This window comes from Falco biarmicus, chromosome 8 (assembly GCF_023638135.1).
Source record: "Falco biarmicus isolate bFalBia1 chromosome 8, bFalBia1.pri, whole genome shotgun sequence".
NCBI lineage: Eukaryota > Metazoa > Chordata > Aves > Falconiformes > Falconidae > Falco > Falco biarmicus.
This window is the reverse complement of record NC_079295.1, coordinates 30,034,997-30,057,187: the sequence shown is the minus strand read 5'-3', so window position 1 is coordinate 30,057,187 and position 22,191 is coordinate 30,034,997. Positions and strand designations below refer to the sequence as shown.

At 46.1% G+C, this 22,191-nt stretch overlaps 1 long non-coding RNA gene across 1 annotated transcript; it reads right to left on the bottom strand.

Moving 5' to 3' along the window:
• Window positions 1-6,825: 6,825 nt before the first annotated feature.
• Window positions 6,826-9,039, bottom strand: LOC130153388 (uncharacterized). Its single transcript, XR_008823361.1, has 3 exons — window positions 8,741-9,039; window positions 7,710-7,809; window positions 6,826-6,919 (listed from the first exon to the last, which is right to left on the bottom strand). It is a non-coding gene; the product is annotated as an uncharacterized LOC130153388 (long non-coding RNA).
• Between the last annotated feature and the right edge of the window lie 13,152 nt (window positions 9,040-22,191).

Below are 22,191 nucleotides of genomic sequence, written 5' to 3'. Positions count from 1 at the left end.
ATTTAACATAGTCTGAGTCCTGCATCCAGACAAACAAAATTATCCCAGATTATCTGTGGCTGTAGAGTGCAAACAGCCGGCTGGTGCTGGCCACCAGTTGCTGATGCTTTTGATCTAGGTCTAGCTTAGGTGGAACCAGGGGGGATACTGCTGTACCCAGGCGCTATACACGCCAGAACTGAAGGACAGATAGCTTTATTTCCAGTAGGAGCTGAGAATACTCATGCTTTTGATGTGGCAATATGGCTGCATACAGTCAGAAGCTCTAGGTAAATGCAATTTTAGAATAATTTTCTTTTTAATGAAACTTTAATGCTGTAGAAATCAGTGGAGGAAATAGAGGAAAAAGATCTTACGAGATACAAGAAAAGCTCGCTCATGTTTGATCTGTCTCTTGTACCCTTTGGAAGCAGATATATTTATTTACAGCACAATCTTGGCTCCACTGAAGTCAGTGGGAAGTCTGCCACCAACTCCACAAGCAGCAGGCTGGTGCCTCTGAGGGATGATGGGCTGAGCGTGCTCTCCTCCTCCGCTGCAGAAGGAGCCACTAATGCATGCCCTTTGGCTGCTTGCTGTGCTAAACCCATTTAACTGAACCGTGACAGCATAAGAAGCAGTTTTAGCGATTAACCCACTTTTGCTGCCATAAAACTAATCAAGCTGCTTCTATTTATTTACTAGGAGAGTCGGGTTTAAGTTCCCAGATGCTCAGTTGTAGGGGGGGGCAGGCGAGTTCTGCATGTTTCAAACAGAGTATTGTATTCATTTAAGGAGCAGGAGGGGAAGGAAACAGTGAGCGATACTTTCCCTGCCTGAAGATTGACAGCCTGGCAGACTCTGAAACAGGAAAGTCTTTGTTTATTCCATCATGGCTACAGTGCCCACAGCTGTCAGGTCCAGTGCTCCCATACTGGCCAGCTCAGGATATCAGGAAGAACCACTGTATCCAAGTCATCAGGGACAAGCTGAGCAGATTCATCAAAGCGGGTTATGGAGGCCAAGCCAACAGGTCAGGCCATGTTTCAGGCAGCTGGTAGCTGAAGACGGGGAGACCCTGGAAATCCAGGAGGGTTAAGATGCTCAATGCATCTCTATGGATGTGCAATGAATCTTCAGGGAAAATAACAGTGCAAGAAAGCTGTCAGATGCTACGGAGGAGGGTGATTGGAAGGTACCATTTCTCTTTGAAGTGGGTTAGCAGTATTAAATGTGCACTTTGAAGATCAATTATAATCTGAAACTGTAAAGTATCCCAACTCCAACCATCCTTTTCTGTCTGGGGGAATGAGCAGTGGCTCCCACCAGCAAATTGTGTGCAAGTAGATGGGGAGGTTGGTGGGTGAGCAAGTCCTAAACCACTGGCTTAACATTCACATAAGTCATGAGAGGAGCCAGCCTGAGCTATCCCTACTGCACTGGGAGAGCAGTGGTGGGCAGGGACATGCTATCCTCCTCTAACAAGAACAGTTCAGACGAACGCCCATGGGAAGTAACAGCCCCCTTGGGGCCACGGAGCCCACCTTCCCCTGGGTTATAGTGCTGAAGAGCACAGGTGATGCCTATCGGCTGGAGGTGGTGGCCTGCTGGAGGGGTTGCAGGCTGCCCAGCTTCCCTGGCCAGCTCTTTTCTCAGCTCTGTCCCAGGCAGACCTTGAGCCAGCATCGAAACAAAAGAGCTTTGCCCACAGCTTCCCTCAGCCAACTTCAAACTGCAACTTAAACAAACAGCCCCTGGCTGTGACTCAGCCGCAGTGCTCGGGGGCACACAACCGTCCTGCGCCTCCACCAGCTGCCACTTCAGCTAGTTGCAAAGTCCTCCTTCTTGCTCCTCGTGTTTCCTAATCCACAGGACGCATCTCTTTCCTCCTTTACCTCCTAGGAACCATGAGAAGCACCTACTAGAAATATTAGCAACACTTTACTCATCAACGAGCCACCCCACTGCATTTGCTGCCTCCTTCAGCACAGCGTTTGCACCAGCCCTGCTGCTCTTACCACGTGTTCCAGCTGGGGGACTGTGGGCAAAACTAGTCTACAAAATGTTGTTTTGAAAGCATTAAGGTTATTACCAAGATTGGGACCTTTCAGGAGTGCTGCAGAAAGCAGGCTGAGTCTCATTGTTTTGTTGGGCAAAGGTTTGCCTTGCAGGGGGCTGATCAGCAAGAGCTTAGGCAGTAAGGCAAGCCTTGGCCACAACTGCTGGCCCCGAGTGAGCCATCTGGAGTACTTGCTAATACAATAAAACAAGGTAATCATCTAAGTGGAGCAAAAGTGCAGTTAATACCCCTCCTATATTTTAAACTCTGGAAATATGGAAGGCAACTGGTTTAGACGCTATGTTGTTCTGTCCCCGTTAGCTGCAAGTGCCAGCAAAACTAATGGAGACAGCATTCAGAAAGCAACTTTATCTGTAACAGTAACGGGTTCTGAATTGCTTGACATTTCTAACAGTTTTTCAGCTGTCTTGGGCAAAGGGGCAAGTTACGGACACTATGGAAATGCTGAAGTGAGATATGGGAGTGTGAAAAGGAGACACACATATTATAAACCTTCTGAATGCGAAAAAAACCCACCATAATTTTTATAAGGGTTTTCAGGTGCCAGCCGGGTGCCTGCAGCAGGGAAGAGGAGACTGATGAGCACTGGTAGCATTCGGGAATTCCTCCCAGGAGCCATGGACAGGGTTGCACATTTTGCCCAAAAGCAGCTGGGACATCGCTAGCTTTTGGGCTTTGATCCCAGGGACAGAGGCTAATGAGTGATGAAAACAGAGGTGCACCACCTCTGAAATAAGTCTTCCATGAGCTGCAAGCCCACTGGGGATTTGTGGTCCATGCCCCCTGTGCTGTCCCACTGCAATAATCTATCTCCTTGTAGCTGTTCCCTGTGACACCCCAAAGAGCACACCCAGCTCCTCACACCTCTCTGTGACTTCTTTCCCATGTTTTTCTCTCTCTTTTACCACATGTTTGGGCCTTTCACTCCCTAGTGTGGTCTCTAAGCCAACTTCCCAGCTGCCTCCCTGCTCTCCATCATCTTTTTTGCCTCTTGACAGGTCAAAAGACAGCATGGGATGTGGCTAACCTGAAGCTACACCGGAATGACTGGCAGCCAGCTGCCACCAAGCAGAAGAGATGACCCTCACTTTGCCCTCAGTAGAGGCATTAGCAATTTTCTCTTCTCTCCAGCCACAGATTTCTACATTGAGCTTATGTAAACTTTTTGTCTTGGAGGCCTCCATCCATCTGCCTAATGTGTTTATATGGCCAAGAAATTCAGATTACCATGTGCAGACAGAGAAACAGGCAGAGGGACTGTGCCGCTGCAGTTATCTTAAGGAGCTATGCTGAAAAGCTGGAATGCTGTATTTATTTATATGTGAAAAAAAAAAATAAAGAAATCTATAATAAAAGAAAGGGTTTTTTTTACTAGGTTCTAAAGAAGATTTCTGGGGAGCTGACAGATAACAAGTAACTTTATGTGCAGCATCAGATGTCTGGCAGGTACCCCTAGAGAAACAAAGTCCGTATTTCTATGAGCTCCGTTCACCCTTTGGGACACACTTCTTCCTCAGACTGACATTTTAGTTACATTCATTCCCTGAGGCATTTTACAGGAAAACACAGCAACATATTTGATTGTTGAGCAGGTACTGAACTTTACATAGATGACATTTGGAAACACAGAGAGCTCACGCCTGGGAGCTCCAACTGCTTTAAAAGAAGCAAAACTGCTGGACTCAATTATATACAAACGTAACTTCGGTGTAGCAGTAATACCAAAGCAGAGAGAGAAGCTATCGCTGCTGGATTGCACTAACCTCAGCTGCAAAGTGTACTGAAAGTTCACAGTAAAGTTGCTAAAAAAATGAAGGCTAGAGAAGACTTTTTGCAGTGAAAGCCTGCGTGGGGAGAGCCACTTTCCTCTGGCTGATCCCAAGCCAGTCCAAGAGTGCTGCTGGGATAACATCCTAATGGATGTGAAATGTAAATGTTTTAAGAAACATGGGATGTTTCCAAGGTTCCAGTCCCAACAAGGAATACAAAATTAAATAATCTGTCATGCATTTTAGAAAATGCCTCAGTTTAACAGGCTGAAGATTAAGCAGTGTGTGAGGGAAGCGCAGGCACATTACTCCTCATTAGCTCCTGCAGAGGAGTTGGTGTGAGGAAGAATATGCCACATAGGTGAAAGTGTGCTGAGTCAGTCTCTGCCCTGTGTTTAGCATTGTCAAACCACAGAAGAGCACCAGGGAAATAATCTTTCTTACACTGACAACAGAAAAGACAAATATGTGCACTGCCAACTGCAGTCATGGGACAGCTACAGCAACACAAGGAGCCAGGTAAGCCTGGAACCCAGACCTGCCATCGTGAGCGCTGCCCCAGGGGGTGCCTCACGTTGTGAATGCAGTGGTGAGCGGTCTTGAGTGGGACGCAGGGTTTACAAACACGAGGCAGCCCTGCGGTGGAGGAAGGTGCCTGTCCCAAGGGAGATGCACCTCCAATGCCCAGAGGAGAAGGATGGCCAAGTTGTCTAGCTTGGTCCAGAAGATGGCCCAAGACCCAGGCAAGATGCTGGCTCATCCAGCCCTGCACTTGCTTAGATGACCATTTGGCTTTTGCCTGTTGCTGACAGGAGAAACTGGCATGCAGAGCTGGAGCCTGGGAAAGGACATAGGCCCCTGGCTAGTGTGAAAGGGTTTTTTTTGAGCCCAGTGTGCTCCAGCAACCAGCCAAAGCTGGGCATACGGCCCGTTAGCTGCATTTACCCCATCAGACCTGAGAGCAAAAGGGAAGGCATAATGCAGTGCCATGGATTTACAGAAACTGGGGCCAGAGGAGAGAGTCTGAAGTGTAAGGTCAAGATATGACAAGTTCGTGTAAAGCATCAGTTTCTCACTCGCACACACAGTCTCTCTCATTTCTGAGTACATCCTGAAATATATTCTCCTCCCTGGAAAAATCTCACCTCCCTTCTTCCTAGTCAGAGAGTGCAAATGGTTTTGTGAACCTTAGTACATCATTTACAGCTGCTGTAAATCTGGAACAATGTACACTATCAGATGTGCAGGTCTCATTTATAAAGCAGGATTTATGATTTCACCCCTTGGATCTGCAGATGGGTTTTATTGTGATTTATGCCTCTGTCACGAAAGACCATATATAAGAATTACCTGATGTTATCGAGGGACCTATTCTTTTTGGCCCTTATCTTTCTTCTGAAACCAGAGACTACTTAATCACTGTTAGCTATATACTGAGTGAAGTGTCCTCTATGATTTACCCATATCTCTGTTTTCAGTATTATTAGCTTGCGATGTTAGGACTAACTCAATGAAATACTCACAGCACATGCTGAATTGCAACTATAGACACAATTTATAAATGATTCTTTAGTGATCAAGTTGGTAAATATAATTACAGTCTTTTTAAAGGAGACATTACATCGACATTAACTGAATGCCAGTGTCAAACCGAGGTACACAAAAGGCTCTTTGGGTCCTCTAAGTAAAATATTTAGGTTTCCACTATTACTGGTAGAGGCTACGCCTCAATAGCATGAATTGTAGGGGAAAATTCCCATTTCTGAGAAAAGTGGAGGCCAGATTTCTGAAAGCATTCAGCCATCTAACCACCGCTGATTCAAAAAGGCATTACAACACTGCAGAGGATCTTGCCTGGAGAAGCAGAGGGACACTTAGCAGAGTTTCACAATACCACATGTATCAGGCTCCTGTAGTTTCCACCAGGGTACCTAAGAGCTTTTCAGAAAGCCACTTAGGTTTCCCCACGTCTCTTCCAGTGCTGACATGCCCTCAGAAATCAGGCTGATAACTTATTCTTCCTTGAAAGCTGATAAGTCATAGGCTCCTGGAGATGTTTCAGTATCTTACAGTCATTGGGATCACCTTTGATGGCTTGGGTCTAACTGCATCAAAAAAAGAGAACCCGTGCCCCTTAGGTGGGTTTGAAACAACTGCAGCAATGGCTAGGAGATGCTGCAGTCTTTTGATAGATATGTTTACTCTCAAATATACTAACAGCCAGGCAAAGGCCCAAAACATGAAGCTCCAGAATTGGATCCTATTCTGCAAGTGCTCCTTGGCCATATAGGTCCGATAATTTTTTTTCTGCTTTTGGTCCAGGATACCTCATACCTGGTATGATACCAGGATTCCTCATACAAGGCTGCAGTGAGACACTGTCTTGAGAGGCATCTTTGAATCTCCTTCAGCCAGGAGGTGAATTAACTTCTGGCTTCCTGCTGATCCCAGCACAAAGGAACTCTACAGAATGTGGTATTGCTGCTGCCCTTCCAGCAGCTGCGAGCACATGTTGTAAGAGAAGGGCCCAGGCATGTTCGCCTCCTCCTGTAAAAGCAGGTCTGGAGAGGGACTGGGCTTGAGCCCAGCCTTGGTCCCAAGCACCACAGACCTGCCATGAGGGCAAACCTCATGTCTAATCACACGTTCATCTAGATGAGAGGATAATTAGTAGTAAGAAGTCCTCCCTGGGAAGAGTTCGGGGCAATCAGAGAACCAAGTCCTCAGAAAGCATCAGGCTGTGAGATGCTGCTGCTGAACCTCCTCCCGTGTGCTGCCTGTTGGCCCTTTCCCTCTGCCTGCTGAAAAGAGCAATCTGGAGGGCCATCCCATTTCAGGGAGGGAGTTAAAGTGCTTTCAGATAGTGTTTTCCTCCCTGCGTCTCCCAGGATATTTGTGAGAGCAGTGAGATAGGGATTGTAGGGAACACTTTCTTACCCCAGGCTCCCTAATGCTTTTTGCCTTGCAGGAGAGGAAATTACCAGGCATACATCCATGCTCTTACCTTGTCTGCTGTGATGGCAGCTTCTTCCTCTCTCATGAATTAAAAAACCCAGCAGATTTCTGGAAACAAAGCTGGGATTTGGGCAATCTGAAAAATTGCACAGAGGATATCAGGGTTTGGTGGAGTGGCTCATTTAAATTAATTTGGCTTCAGAAAATTACTCTCATGATTCGTATCCTGCCTATTTTTTACATCCGTATGCAGGTATGTGATGTGCCAAGATTTTGATCTCAAGTGCTGGCATGGAACCTAGAGAGGGCGAGACACCAGGCAGCAGGCGTAACTTGCTGCAAACCACGTGTGGATGCAAGCTCCTAGGAAGTCCTTCTAGGAGCTCGAGAGTGGCCTAAGCTGCCTGCGTAGGCACAGCCGTTTTGTCTGAGGTATTCTTAGTGCATGCCTACCAGGCTGAGCTGCTGCAGGGATTTAGGGAAAAGAACGCTAAATTTCTGGATCCCAAAGAGCTGTAGTTGCATGTGACACACTGAGCAGCTCAGCCTGGATGGGATCGAGGTACTTCTGAGACCCAGAGATTGCAATGCCTGTAAACATCTGGGGGAGCTTTAAACAGGGAGGTGCCTTTGGAGTTTACACATGCTGAAAGTCTGTCAAAAGCTGACTAGGGGTTTTTCAGCATCACAGTATTAAATTTAGGCACGTTCATCGCACTTTAGGTTTAAGTCCTTAACTGGATCTTATTCATAACACTAAAATTGGCTTCAAGAATTTTCTTATTCTGTGTGCAGCTTCCCAATGACTGTTCCATTTGCTTTCAAGCTGACAGCCTGAAGCACCCCAGTTTAGATCCTTAACTGCTAAGTAATATATATTTTTCATCAAAGCAAGTAGAAATCTTAAATGAGGTATAGATTCTTACCAAAATCTCAGCTTTCAGCAGTTCTTGTTAAATCCATTTAAAATAGGTGTAGGCAGAAGGGTATTTTAAAAGTGTAGAAATTAATTTCTTCTTCAGACTCCTATAATTCAAAGAACAATTTAAGATCTGCAAGATATGACCTGTTCCTAGTGCTTTCCATTACATCTCCCTATGTTCTCTCACACACAGAAATTTAAGAACAAAAAATCTCAGTCCAAGAGGAACATCTCAGATAGCACAAGTGCATGAAAATGAAAGGCTGTGATGCTCAGTGTTTTGTAGCTTTCTAAGTGGGCCTAGAAACATTTACAGCCTTAGCTAATCACATTACATTTGCTTAATTAATGCAAAGAGCCTATGCTCTCAAGCTGACAGGCTTTGATAGATGAGTACAGCTGCCCTGGCTTTCAGCAGCATGTGTGAGTGCTTAATGGGAATAGGGTGGGGGACAGCAGGGGATGAAAAGCAATGAAATAGATGTACTATATGTGAACAGAGCTCCTATTCATGCTTACTCTGCACCTAAGATGGAGAGGTAGCTCCAAGCTGCCGTTGTCTTAGTGGTACCTGAGGCTGTGCAGGGATTTGACCCATCATTGTTGGATGGAGGGGGGCAGCCCTTTCCCTGGCACAGCCTAGGCCCATGGCTGTGCCCATGGGGCTGCTCCCACCCACTTAACATGGCTTTAGGCAGCTTGAGAGAACCTTAGGGTTGGCTATAAATGAGAGCTAGAGGATTTAGAGAGCATCAGTGATTTCCTAGGCAGGGAAAGAGAAATCCTGCTATAAACGGCACAGAAAATCACCTGCATTTTTCAGAGCTTCTCCTGTACTTAAAGCAGAGAAACAGCCTTGTCTTTTGAAATATCTGCTCTGTTCCTATCCAAATGATTTCTCATGTGCTTGCATTAGAGTACACAAGCCTGAAACACATGATATAAGCAGCTGCCAGGCCAACTGCTCTGATGATAACCGAGCCAGTTGTACATGCTTTTGTACATCATACCCCATCGCATTCGACTCTTACTCACCCTGTTACCAACTGCTTCTTGTCTATTTTCTCCAGGAAACAGAATTTGTCAGCGTAATTTTCAAGAAAGTCTCCCAATACCAGCTGGGGAAGTCATACTCTCCCCCACTTCCCTTTCACCACTTTCTTCAGGGCTTCAAGTTGCACAGCAGGGCCAATTAGGAATTCAAACCAGGTAGAAGGTGAATATACAGTAGCAATACGAGCCAGTGGCATGATTGATAACGCTTATACAAATGCTTCTGGCTTGAAAAGCAGTGTCTGGGGTCGATTCCAGAAGCTGTGTCTAATTTCAAAAGGATCTTCTGAAAGAAAAAAAAAAAAAAAAGAGGGTTAACAGTACATTCTACAGAAAGCAACTTCCACAGATTATTCCATCTCCAAAATATCAAACAATTACTAAGAGCAAAGCGTGAGAGAACTTACAAGAGCTTTTACCCATACTGATCCTCCTGCACATTTACTGAAATAGGTTTGAGACTTTTTTTTTCTGTGGGCTTCCCAACAGTCAGACTTGCATTGGTCTAAGTATGGTTTTAAATTTACATTGTTACATACATTAATGGCTTAGAGTTATGAAAACCTGAGTAGCTATTTAGCCACGGTGAAAAAGCAAACACTGAATTTCCAACTGATTCAAATGGACCTGTGCAATCTTTAGAGAAAACTGATTTTCTTACATCAGTCTCTGATTTTTGCTGACATTTGCTAGCAATGTCCATCTATGAGTCTGTATATTTGTGCACAGCGTCAACATAGTTAAACCAAACCCCCTCGTTCCCTGCCTGCCCTTTCTCATCAATCAATGGCCCTTCAGTACTGTCCAGGCACAGCTCCTCCTGCCAGCCACGGCAGGAAGGGAACAGAAATCCTATGGAAAGACGTTGACCCAGATTTATCCTGGAAGCCGCCAAGCCCAGGAGCAATAGAAGATGAATGCGGGGTGGGCATCGAGGAAGCGTGCGGACTTGCCAGCTCTACAGCGACACGGGCGATGAGCTAGCGGATATCTGGACATCTGCCAGCCAGGCTGCCGGGCATCCGGAAATCCTGGGCGAATGCAGAGCGACACTGTCCCATGCACAGCAAAGCCAGTGCCTTGGGATACATTAGCCTTCTTCCACATGTGCAGAGGCTTTTCTGAGCAATCCGCTTTGGGATGCTTTAAAACATACTTCTGGACTGAAAGCTATTGGGGTTGAGTGTGCAGGCTGTAACAGGACTGGGGGAGCTCCAGGGGGTCGAGGGGGAGTGCATGGGCAGCGGAGGGTGGTTAAAGATGGCCAGGGGAGCTGAAGGTCTCCACTAATACTTGGTACCATGGTGAGTATTTGCACAACCCAACCTGAGGCATTTAAATGATGCGTCTAATTTAAGACTGTGGTTTCCAGAGGCCCTGGTATATTCATTGGAGAGAGGCAGGCTTTCCGGCGGTGTGATCCACAGAAGAGCCTGTACGACACAGGAGAGGAGCCCATCTCATCCAGCAACTGCAGAAGGAGCTGTGGTAGTTCGGACTCGTCACTTGTACGCCTAAGCCAAATGCAGAGTTAAACGCCATGACCAGCAAGTCTATCTGAGAGAGAAAAGCCATAGTGCTTATTTATGTGTTTAAGCAGATACCTGGATGGGACAGGACATCCCTGGCTCTAAGCGCAAGACCTCATTGGACTGTATCCTCGTGGTCCAACAAGAACCACTTCCCTCTGGGTCACCGCAGCAGGACTGCTGCTCCTGGCCTTGTTCTAGCTCTTGCCAGCAGTATAAAACACGATTCCCCTTTACCCAGATGTCTGAATCATACTTACTGCCATCAGTCTGTGTGGTGCAACTGGTACACAGCTCAGAGGTGCATGTACCATCCTTCTAAGTAATGTGAACCATGGTAGGATGTCCCACCTCTCTAAATGTTTTTGCTCTTTTGGTGACCTCCTATATCATTGGCTTTAAAGTGGGGGCTATCCTTAGCATCGGTAGAGCTCTTCAAGTAGGTTTAGGGTTTTCAGGGAGCTGACTGCTCTTTTATTTTGTAAATTCTGAGTGAGCTGGAGTCAGTTGGGTAATCATCAACGCTTCCTTTAAGGCATTGTTGCATGTGGCAATTCATTAAAAAGCCCCAGGGGATGAGAATGAGGTTTTTATTTTAAAAGCTATAATCTCTAGAACACACACAACGTTCTGTCCCAACCCAGATTTGTCACAGCCGGCTGCTATGAAGTGCCATCCTCTGCTGTAAGCCATCCTCAATGCATTGTCGTTATAATCGGCAACAGATATTTTTCTTCAAGTGACACTCAAAGAGGATTGGAGGATGACAGCACATGACTGAGTGAAATTATAGTTAGGGAAATATAGGAAGAGCTGACTCTTCCCAGAGAGCTTGTCACTGTCAGGCAGGGTTTTCTTTTTTGTGTCTGAAATGGGATTAAGCCAAAAGGCTCATGGATTTACTGCCATTTGTGCTCTGGACCTTTATAAAAACAAGTAAACCAGTGTCTATTTTGAATACACTGGATTAAGATCTGACCTCACATTTTGCAGGGTTTGGCATCAGAGCGAGCCCCTGGCAGCGCCCAGTGTGCACAAGGGGGTCCGGGAGGCTGGGGAGAGCTGCCCATGCCACTGCCCTGGGCTGGCCAGTGTGGCTGTGGATGAGCCCCTTTGGCTTGCTGGGACCCTCCTGACTTGCAGGCTGCTGCATGATATGCACAGGGGGGTCTCCACATTTGTTTTCAGAGTTTAACCAGTCTCTCTCCCCTGCTCACATTTCAGGCGAGCAGTGTTAAGCTCTTCTTTGTCTCCCCTCCACCTGTAAGGTCCCTCTACCCACCCAGCTGACCGAGGCTCCTCGTTTTTCAGATGAAGCCCCTGCTCTGGTCCCACCTTACAGGCACAGCCCTGAGCAGCAGGACTATATTTTAGATCCTACGTTTTCAAAAGGCTTCAGCAAAGAAAAAACATTAGATGCCAGTAAGTCTTAAACAGATGGAGAGTCAGTCGCAAAAGCCACAACAGAGAATGCTCCAGAAAGGTGATGCAGTGAAGAAAGGCTGTTATACCAGCTGTGGTGGATAATATGGGGGGAAGATGGAAAGACAGCCATGGGGGAGGAAAGGCAGCAGCTAAGAGAATGAAAGGCAGATAAGGAGAAGAAAAATATGAAAGGAAAAATTATCTGAGTGCTGATTTGCGGAGAGCCGGTTTACTCTTGTAAGCTGCAAAGTCCAAATGCTTTGCTTTAAAGTACCCTGCAGCAGCAACGCAAAGCATTTTCTCTGTAATGCGTGCGTTTAGTGAGCACTCTGGATTATGTTGTCATGGCCTGCCATAAGTCTCTTAAGCATAACTGAGTGTACATTTAACTGCAATGGTTTTATGAGGGTAGCAGGTCAGATGGACTGCAGCCTCTCTGCAAACCAAGCCTCTTACTGTACTCAGCAGATATTACTTGTCCTAGGTCTTACAGATTAAATACATCTCTGTTCATTTTTGTATGGCAAAAACGTAGAAAATATTTGTTAATAGGCTGCTGCTGCATGTCACTTTCATTTTTATGTGGTCTTGTATTGCTAACCCCAGGGAAGACAGGCTCGAAGCACAACAGCTAACAAGGCTCAGAGTACAGGTAATTAAAAAAACCCTTCTGTTCAAAAAAACCTCACATGCATAAACTGACAAGTGACGGATTTACCTGCATAAGCACCTTTCTGCCTTTTAGAAAGATGGTACCAGATGAAGACAGGAATAAATTATGTAGCAGAATTTAGTGTTTCAGGGAGATGTCATTTCTTAATTGAAGTTGTCCAGCAAGAAGGATGGCTATGAATTAAGGCACAATTGCAGAGCCACATGCCTTTTGTATGAATAAGGAAGCTGGTCACAGCTTTTTTGTCAAAATGATTACTGAATTGAAAATTATTAGTGAAGCTGGCACTTCTTGTGGAGTGTGCCTCCTTTCACAGAAGCACTCTCCAATTCTGTTGCTAGAAGCCCAACCAGTGGTGCAAGGTCTCGGCCACTTCTGCCCCTCACGGTATCTAGCTGAACGATATCTGATTTATATTTTGGCTTGCTTAATGAAAAGTCAACATTTTTTCTGTGTATCTCTCCATTGCCCTCCCCTGTCCGCTGCCTAAGAAGAGAAAAGCAGAGGAATAAAGCAGCTACAGAATACAGCCTCCCAGTACTCAATGAACAATGTGCTTCAGCAGTGACTGAGGGCTCTTTGAAACCAACGATAAAAGCATCTTTTCTGTCGAGGAGCCCAAGCCTCACAGGGGCAAGGGACTTTAATGACACCATTATCTTTCAGGCAATTAGGGCTCACTGGCACAATCCAGCATTGGTACAGGCGCTGTTTTGATTGCACAGCAATGGCTTAGTGAAATGTAGACTGCTGAAGACTTCGGAACATCGTAAATCGCTTTTAATCTCAAACCACCACAGATAAAAACGTGCTAACACAGCCATAACCAGAATTCACAGGCACATTTTCTCTTTTAAAAACATATGCCCAGGAACAGACATCTCCTCTCTTCTCATCCTCTCCCCGTGTACACGAGCTCTGTAATGCTTATTCTCCTGCTTCTCTCCTAACACGCTGGCAAAAATGGGTTTGAGCTTGCCAGCTGCGTGTATGTTTGTTGTGTGTTGTGGATTATATTTTAATGACATACCCTAAGCCTCTTACGCTCAAACAAACGTGCATTTAGCTGTCTCTGTGTTCGTGCTGGTTTGTAAGGTAGAGGGTCAGCCAGCTTATCCCCCAGCTTCTCTGCGAGGGCACTGTCCAAGAATTTTAATGGAGCTTTCAAAAGCCTCCTGTTATGCAAGGTGCCCTTAATGGAGAGTCCTCCTGCCTCTGAAAGTTCCCTCTTGTTGCCAGACACAATGAAAGGCAAGGCATAATCTCTGTGGAAAGTGCCCAGATTTTTTCATGTTGCAGCGTGTAGCTGGGATGCAAAGCACGGCTCCCTCCGCTCTCCTGCCACAACCAGGGGGATTCATTTCATTAGTTCAGAAAGCTATTTCGGAGGGAAGGGAGGTTATGTAGGTCACCAATTCATCCCTGCTGCCTGGCAAAAAGAATTCATTATGAAATTTCACTTTAATTAATGCAATGCACCAGCTCTTAATAGTATTTCATCAGGACATCTGGTAAAAGCACATTAGCTACAGTTTAATGTTAAGGCATAATTGAACAGAACTCCTGTTGGAGCTTGGCTTTTGCAATAGGTTTCACTTCTGCTTCTCCTGCAAGCTGCCAATTAAAGAAATTGCGGGACTGCCTCATCAGAAGGTGATGGAGCCTGATCCAAAGTCTGTTTGACATAACAGAAAGGCTCTGGCTAACACTCACAGGCTCTGAAGTGGGTCTCTGAGGAACAAACTCAACATCCATCCTATGTCCATACCAGGTACTACTGGTACTGCCACGGATCTATAATGCTGAATATAACATAACAACCCTGGTGTTTTGTTCCAGCTGTGTTTGAAAGGCCATGGTCAAATGGTCTTTATAAACCATTTTCTTTTAGCTTAACTTTAAGATTTTTCTTGTTCTAATTTTATCTCTGCATAATTGTGTGGCTTAATACTTATTTGATTATCTGCCCAAATTAATGTCAGCACAGCAGCTTTCCAAACAGCCGTATTAAATATTCACATCCAAATGGGATTTTTTCAGCCCTTTGTTTTACAATAATCTCCTGGAATATAAATGTGAACTCTCAAAAGATTTTAGTTACTCAGTAAGTACTAGGTCATGATTATTTAAGTCTAACCAACAGTCTTTGGAAGATCAATATATTTAGAAAAAAGTTTGTGAAATGTTTGAAATGTTCTGTTTGATTTGAGGCTGCCACCTCCACTTTTCCTTTTCTTTTTTTTGGGGTGTTTGAATAGCCAGTAACAGTGATACTAAAAACCATCCACCACCAACACAAGTGCAGATTGCTTAGTTTCCCTTCTAGTTTCCCTTTTAGAGAGTTTCCCTCTCCCCCTTCAGCAATTTTTTCACCATTGTTTTTGGGGCAGCCTTACTCCTGACCTTCATTGAGAAGGGACACAAAGGACTAAGGTGTTAAGAGGAGATTTTTCTGCTGTTTAGTGGTTGTTTGGATTATTTTCTGCACCAGTATGCAAGAGAAGGGGACAGGAGTGATCTGGACAAGCGTAGTATGCCCTGGCCAAAAACTCCAGCGGGTTCCCAGTGGTGCTCAGCACCTGGCGGTCCTGCTGGCAGTACCACACACATGAAGGGGTCCTGAGGGCGTATTGACTTCCCCGGTCACGCCAGATGCCATATGGATGGCTGTGTCTGAAGGACCCTGTGCCACCCACCTGTCTGCGGTTGCTGCTGGACACTGTTGCAAGGGGCAGGTGGGACCGATGGAGACTGCTGGGGCAAGGCTGATCCACGTGGCAGGTAAGGCCATCTCACATCACAGATGCTCTCCTGGGGTCTAATCTCTATATGAAACAGCTAAACCTGATACCATATGAAAACACAGACAAACTGTTCCTGTCCTTAGCTGGTTGACACAGGGGATTCATTTCTGGGAAACAGCCAAATTGCCCCAAAGAGGTGCTAAGACCCCCTTTGTGTACAGACTGGCAATGAATTTGACCCTGTCTTCGAAGCTGCTCTGTGCATTAGACACAAACCCAAGCCCACATCATCACATTCCAGGCATCAGCCTCTACCCAGGGAGGAGTGCCAGCTCTGTCCCACCTTTACAGAGCCTGTGGTAAAAGACTTTTGCAGAGAAGGGGCAGCTGGGCAGTAAAAGATGCTGTGCTATAGCCACACTGGCTCTCCAGTGGTTTTTCAGTGCTGCAAGTACCATACTGGTCACAATAAGAGGAAAAGCAACCGAGACTGTTGCTAGGGCTGAATAAGCCTGCAGTTTGCCATTAGTTGGCAATAAAAGATAAGAAACATATAGGCAGCCTTCCTCCCTGAGTGTCGGTCAGGCTGATGCTAACTCTGGCCCAAGAAGCTGAAGCAGTTTGTTTAGCACAGGCATCAGTAACATTATTTATACGGCCAGTTCTGAAGGTCCTTGGGATGCTAAGAGGAACAGCCATGCTGGCATCGGATAGCGTAATTTCTTTGTTGTTGCCATAGGACAACATTGCCAAAGGACCGGGCAGTTTTAAAATACGCATTAGCCACTGCCCCTTGGAAACTTGAAACAGCAACTAGCTGTGGGCTTAAATAGCTTACACTCGGGGCTCACAGGTCTGTTCTCCGAGGGCAGCCCATCACCGATTGTCACCTGGGGACTCCATGGAACAAGCTGGTTCCAAGCTTTTGTTCTGTAAGGAAAACAAAAGCAGTCATGTAAATAAGTCCAAAGGTATTTCTTGAAAAGTAATTTTTTTTTCCCTAAATGAAGTACAGCTTGTGACCTTTTCCATTTTTGTTTTATCTCTATGATGTGGTAAGTTGAATCCCAAATTAGGAAGGAGATGAATTATTTAGGAAAAAAATGTAATTGAAAATACCGGGAAATAAGCCACTTCTGGGAGCAGCCTATAACTAGTAGGTACTTACAGTTTTTATCAGGGTCTGAACCTGTCAAGATAGCTGGCCTTAGACCTCTTCTTTTAGCATGTAATATTTATCTTCTATTAAGTCTATGCTAATTGTAGTTTCACAGCTTGAAGCAAATTGAGCACAAGTCCCAGCAGTGTGAGGTGTTTAGACATCTCACCCACTTCGCCTCTTTCTTTCTCCACACTTCAGATCTCTGCACTCCCATTTCTGCAGCCTACAGAACGAGATCTGCCACCTCTGAGTGTCCTTACTGCAAAGCACCTGCATTGATTCATGAATGCTTTAAGATACTAAAATGAAAAATCATTAGTGCTACTTCTCTATTCTTAGAGCAGCAGGTATCATGTGAATTTTCCCAGAAAAATTGTTATGTGCTAGAGTAAAACCAACAAAAACCTAGTAGAGTGCCACCTCTGACTTTTAAGTATTTTATGTTGGTGGTGTGACTGCTTTGCCCCATGTCCTGCTGCACCTCCTCTTCCCCGTGAAGCACCATCTGCCACAGGCTGCCCAAACACCCCATCAGCAAGCTAACCCTTCTGGCCAAAGGGCGATGGAGGAGACAAAGAGACTTCACCAAGCCGAGCAAAAAAACGTGGGAATGAAGCTCTGTGACCAGCTCTGTGGGAAGGTTTGGAGACGGGGATGAGGGCAAGGCAAGGCAGGAAGCTCCCGGGGGGAGGGCGAGCAGCACCCTGTCCCCAGCTCACACCATTGTGCTTTGTTTGACCTCCACAATTGTGCGAGCAGAGCCCGGCGCATCAGCCTTCACTTCGAATTTCCTGCTTTTTGTCTGCTCGCATCCTGGGGACTGTTGTTTGAAACACGGCTCTTATTATAGAGCTTGCAGAAAAGAAACCCCTGCCCCATAAGCATGTGCCCAGGCCTTTCAGTGGGTTCCCAGCGCCAGGGCTCCTGCTTTTAGGGGACGTGGGCTATTGAGATGCAAAGAGGCATGCCAAATACCCGACTGGGTCTCTGGCTGGTTAGGCTTGACTACTGCAGTCAAGAGGAGCTGCTGTCACAGACGCCACATGATAACCACCTCTGAGCGGACCAGCGTGTGACTTGTTCAGCTGGGCTGACTTCTCAACAGAGATTGTCCTAATCATGGACCATACAACGTGTTTTACCCAGACTTGCAGAGGATTTGGCTTTGCAGAACAGTCTCCCAATTCACAAAGCTCCTTCCTCCTCTCCTTGCTCCTGCTCTCTTACTGAGCAAATCCAGGATTTTGTCAGAGCCCCTTCTCTTTGGCTCCTGGACATGACCACATGCCCAGTCTGAGCTCTCAGACTGTGTTGTACTTGCCCTGGTCTGCAGGAGGGAGACCTGGGAGGAAGGATGGAAAGGAGGGAAGCAGTAACACTTGTAGCAAGTCAGGCTGCTCTGTTGGGCTTGGCACAATATTGCTGCCCCTCCCCAGGAATTGGCAAAGGAAGCCCTCAATTCAAAAGAAATCAAAAAGCTGTTCCAAAACTGCCAGGATTAGGGGATTTTGCCTGTCTCTACTCTGCACTCAGCACTGCTGGACATCCCCATCACAGTCGTTAGCACTGACCCCTGCGCTCACCAGCCTGGCAGGGCTCGTGCTGAGCATGAGTCTTCCTCCACCAGCCCCCTCTGGCAGTGCCTGCGTGCTTCTTCTGCCTCGGGAAGCCTCGGCCTGCTTGACCTGTTGGCCACTTACGTGTGACGTGTGGCAGCTGGAGGGAAGCAGCAGTGATTTGCCACAGCAGTGGGGAAAAAAACCCAAATCAGAACATACCTCCGTGCTGCTGCTCCTTGTCTCTCCCCATCACGGGATCAAGCACGTGCAGAGTCACCTCCCTGCTCTGTTCTGCTGCAAGCAAGTCCAAGTCCCATGTCATCCCAGAAACTGTCCATGAGATCATCTATGAAATATTTATTCCCCTCACATGCAAGAGAAAAAGAAGGAAAAAGCCTGCATAATATCAATGGAATCCCCAATAGCCAAATGTTGAATTATTTACAGCCCAGTTGTGCAAGTGATACTGATGAGATTGCTTAGTCTGCAAGATGCAATTAATACATTTCACAAAACTGGTGACTTCTGCTTCAGACTTTGTTTCGATGCATCAGTGAGACCCTAAAAAAGAGGTGAAATCTCCTTGGAGAAGAGCTAGAATACCCAGAGATACTTGAAATATCCACAGAATTTTCTCAGACCACTGCTAGGAAGTAGGAAAGGGTTCTCAGACCACCAACTAGCTACCTGAAATGTGCACCTGGAGCCATTTCAGATGCTCATGTGCATCTTACCTGGATGCTAGCTGTTGCTCCAGAAGGGCGCAGATCTCCCATAGGTCTTGTATTACATCTGAACCCCCCAGGCAAATGCCTTGGATACCCCAAGGCATCTCAGGTGGCATTAAATACATACATGGAAGACACAGAATTGAGCCTATGCGACCGCAGCAGACCTCCCAGCACAGGGAACAGTGGCCAAGAACTGCCAACACTGCCTGTGTTGCAGCATCCTTCATCTCTTTTTTACTAGGAGATGTGCAGCTGTGATACAGCACTTCATACGTGCACTGAAGGTCCTCCTTTCTGCCCAACCTGCAGCAGAACAGAATGGCCACTGAACCCCAACTCACAGAACTTGAATTTCCAGACACAGAATTTTTCTGTCACATGCCAGGTACACAGGTTGATGGCAGGCATTTGTCACAGGGGCTTGCCTATTTCTCTAATGCCAAAATTCTCTCGAGCTCTCTTTCATTAGTAAATACGTATTTGAACCCTGACATCTGGAGTAGTCCACAATCTGTGCCTCTTAAAACACTCTTATATTTTGTATTCTTCATTATATTCTACTCTTAGCAGAGCTCTGAGGGGATCGCCTCCTTCCCAAGCACTTCAGCAACATTTAGTGATCATCACTTGAAATCAGTGGAGCTGAACAAGGCCCTGGGCAGTCTGTTTTGGCCTTAGGATGGTAACAAGCAGAAAAAAAAAAAAGAAAAAAAAAAAAGGAAAAGTTGGAGCCAGTATTACAATGCCGCCCTCTCCATGCCTAATAATGCTCATTTCCTCTTGAGACAAGACACATTGCGTATGTCTAAAACCCTCAGCCTATCCCAGTTTACAAATTCTAGTACAGCTGTAGGTTTAAAGAGCCAGCCAGAATTAATTATGGCAGGTTAAGGAACAGAGCAACGTAACATCTGATTCAAACCAAGCAATTTCAGGCCCTCGATAAGCCCTTGCTTGTCTTGTTCACCATCTCGAGTGTTTTCCTGAGCACCCCCATCCCAGCAGGTTTGCTCAGACGTACCCAGACTGTCCCTGAGCACTTTGCCAGTGGCAGTGCTGGCCTTGGCTGACACAGCCAAGCAAGCAGGTCCGTAGGTAACCCCATCTGCATGCCTGCACAGGTGGGGGGGGTGTTTACTTCTGGTGTTATCAGGCTTTTGCTCTGCCTAGAGTTGGCAGGCAGAGCCTCTGCTCATGCCAGACGAAAATTTATTTATTTCAGCCAGGCGCTTTTCCTTCTCTTTCTCCCCTGCACAGCCCCCCCCCCCCCCCTTAAATGAGAAACAAAGGTAGATGGACAGATGGATGATTTTGTTTGTACAACAGATACCATACATCTCAAAAGCCAGTAAGGAAACAAGCCAGTGTCTGCTTTACAGGCAGAAGCACCTGAGGGAGGAAACAGCAACACAGTTTACCTGAAGGCAGTGGTACAGCTGAGATGAGATCCCAAACTGGGGAGGTGGTTATACCTTTACAAAGCAGAAACTTATGTGGCTTAAGAACTTTTTTTGTTGTTTTACAAATATTATTTTATAAAATGAATAGAGGAGGCCATCTGGTTACCAAATACAAGTAAATCTGCAAGGTTTTACTCCTCTTTACATTTTGTTTGAAAGTAAGGTAAGGCTACAGACAGTTCTACCTTCTGAACTCTTATTTAATTGAAGAAGAACCAGATTGCTCCGAGATAAGCAAATGCAGATTTTTATCCAGCGGCTGAAGATGTTAGGTCACTTGGACCATCAGTTCTTTGGAAAATGAACCCCAAGCACACCCTTACAGGATCCTTCTCCAGACTGTCTCTGACCACAGCAAAAACGTCCCTAACCCACTGGATGCTCCATAGAAAAAAGTACGGCATCCACCAGCAGGGCTGGTGCTTTCTGGAGCTGAAGTGCCAACCAGTGTCTTACAGCCTGTGTCACCAGGTGCTGTGTACAGCAGGGAAGGGGCTCTCGGTTTCCTAACAGCCCTGAATATGAAAAGGTGAGTTAGATGGCAGCAGGCTTTGTATACCTCACTCTTTTGAGCGTTCCAGACTCGTTAGAGATGCGATCCCTGTTGGAAAACACTCCTTGCTATAAACAAGTTGATGAACATAGGAGAGAATGGGCATGCCTTCCCCATTTGCCACTATCCATATTCCGTTGCTAATCTGCTCCTTTCCCCTTCTGAAGAAGCTGAAGAAACAATTAAGCCGCTTCAGAAAAGGCAGATAATTTCTCACACGCAGAGCTGAGTACTCCGCAGATGTGACTCAAGATACACGCATGCTGTTTTCAGGCAAGTATTCCCAAGGGTTTAGATAAAAATAATAAGGATGAGGGGTTTCAGCAGAAATCAGGTTATTTTTAAGTGGAAGGGCTCTAGGGGGTATTAACAGGGCTCCCTGAAAATGCCGTCATCTTCTTGTGTGTGGGATCCCACAGCATTAGCTGTGTATAATTAAAAAACCCTAAGCCAGCAGTCAGGCTAGATGGAGATTCTAGCAGGAAAGTGGTGACGGGGATTACAGCAAACGGGGCTGGTGGCAAATACCAGGCACCTTCTGATTTACTCGAGGCTTTCAAGCCAGAACAAACGAGATGCTTACAGGGAGCTCTTCACCCCCAGAAGATAGTGGCAAGTCTCAGAAGCCAGGATTTGACCCGGATGGCGTCGGTCACCACAGTTCAGCCAACAAGGAAACGACATAGTGGGAGAAATGCTGCGATGTTCTGGAGCCAGACCCCTGTTGACACGGGGTGTTGCAACTGTGCTGAAGCGTATGGCCCGCATCCAACCCAAGAGTCCATGAAAGATACTTCTTTCCAATATCCCCCTCCTTAATCCATCGCCAGCATCTGTCATCGCACAGAAGGGGAGGGAGGCACTGGAGCCAGCATTACAATAAACGGCCTGCTGGGCCAGCCACAGGCATTTGCCATCTTTTGGCTATAACAAAGACTGGACAAATTAGGAAAATGTTTTCATTAGCCTCACTCACCTGAAACAGCAGCCAACTCCCATTTTAAAAGGTGGCCTGGCAAAGAGTCAAGAAATGAAATCCAGTGGCAAATAGGTTGCAAAGACAAACATAAACAACTAAATCTGTGATGATCCACCATCCTGAATGGATCTTCAGTATCCAATACCAGGATATTCTGCACTCAGACACATAAATCTCGGGCATCTCTGCCAATATTATAAGTCATGCCCATAAAGCATATCTGAGTAGGATTCAAGCTGAGGAAAAGCAAATCGTTACTTTTAAAGGGGTTTGGTGACCCTGCGAATGGAGCCGATGGCTTCAGTCCAGCAGGTGACAATCCATTAATTTAACGAAAAATTTGCCACTGCAGTTCCGAGTGCCAGGAAAAGTGTGAAAGAAAATGTGGCCCCTCCAGGATGTGCACAACCATATCTGTGGTGCCACAGATGGCAGCTTCAATGGCTGCAGGTTTTTTGCCTTCTCTTTTCATAACGATCAAGATACTTAGCTTTTGCTGTTTTCAGGGAGACATTTTAGATACAGTAAGCTTATGAACAGACACATCCCACTTGAATCATTTTCAAAACACCTCTTCCTTTCAAGTCACCAACTCTCGGCGAAGGAGGGAGGAGAAGA